The sequence below is a fragment of the Mirounga angustirostris genome, unplaced genomic scaffold, assembly GCF_029215605.1.
Source record: "Mirounga angustirostris isolate CCGP_5_RB_7025 unplaced genomic scaffold, mMirAng1.0.hap1 SCAF_1, whole genome shotgun sequence".
Classification (NCBI taxonomy): domain Eukaryota; kingdom Metazoa; phylum Chordata; class Mammalia; order Carnivora; family Phocidae; genus Mirounga; species Mirounga angustirostris.
The window spans coordinates 61,268,585-61,269,655 of NW_026991709.1; positions in this window are offsets into that span (position 1 = coordinate 61,268,585).

Genomic DNA, 1,071 nt, shown 5'->3' on the forward strand with positions numbered 1-1,071 from the left:
CATACCAGCTAGTCAAGAAAACAAAAACAAAACTGTGTCCCAGTTGGTGCTTTTCTTCTGGTATAAACTTTGCTTAGCCTTACTATGGTTATTATATATTAACTAAATGGCAGTATAAGAAAGTGCTTTGCTACAGATTAAGAAGTACCTAACAAGATGAGCCAATGCCACTTAATTGTTAAACTTTACTAAATATTTTCTTATATATCTGTATTTATTTAACAGGCAGTAGTTATCCTGCTAAATCTAAATGGAATGCCTATTTAAATATCTTAAGGCTATAAATCATGTAAATAACACTAATATGTTCTCTCAAGAGTTTACTGACAATATTGAGCTGCAGGGCAAGTCTAGTGTTAGGTCATTATCTTATTCAAAAAGTCCCAGAAGTTTGCCTGCTTAAAAGTATCTTCCTTTCCTATCTGTAAATCACATTCTCAGCCCTCTCTCCTGTTAGCAATGAATTTGGGAGAGGAAGAGGATTCACAAGATGTGTCTCATCAGTGGTGTTGCTATGCAAAAAAAAAAAAAAAAAAAAGTTCACTAAAATGAGCAATTTTTTTGAGACCTACCATATAACTACTGTGCTAAACTCTGGAGAAAAAATAATGTACACAACTGACACCCTGCCTTCATGGAAACTAATGAGGGGAATCCAAACCCCCATTCAAACCCCCTCCTAGAGAGGTACCAAACATCATCTTTGTACAATTATAAGGTAATCCTCTCCCAGCTGCTCTCCATTACACAACAGGACCAAAATTAATCAACATATATGCCCAGTCCTCTCTGGTACTGAGCAGTACTGCAAAATAATAAAATTCAGGGATGACAACACAGATGGAGAAATTAAGTAAAGACATATGAAACAGAGAATAAGATAGCCAGCGAACAATGGAGTACTAAATTAGAAGGGAATGGAATCAAAACACAATGGTACTTCAGAAAAGGTAATCGAGAAAGAGGCTTCTTGGAGAAAATGGTATATTAGGTAACCTTTGGAAGATGTGTAAAAGGAGACTGGAGGAAGGCAACACCTTATGCAAAGGATGCAAAAGATGGCCATGAGAA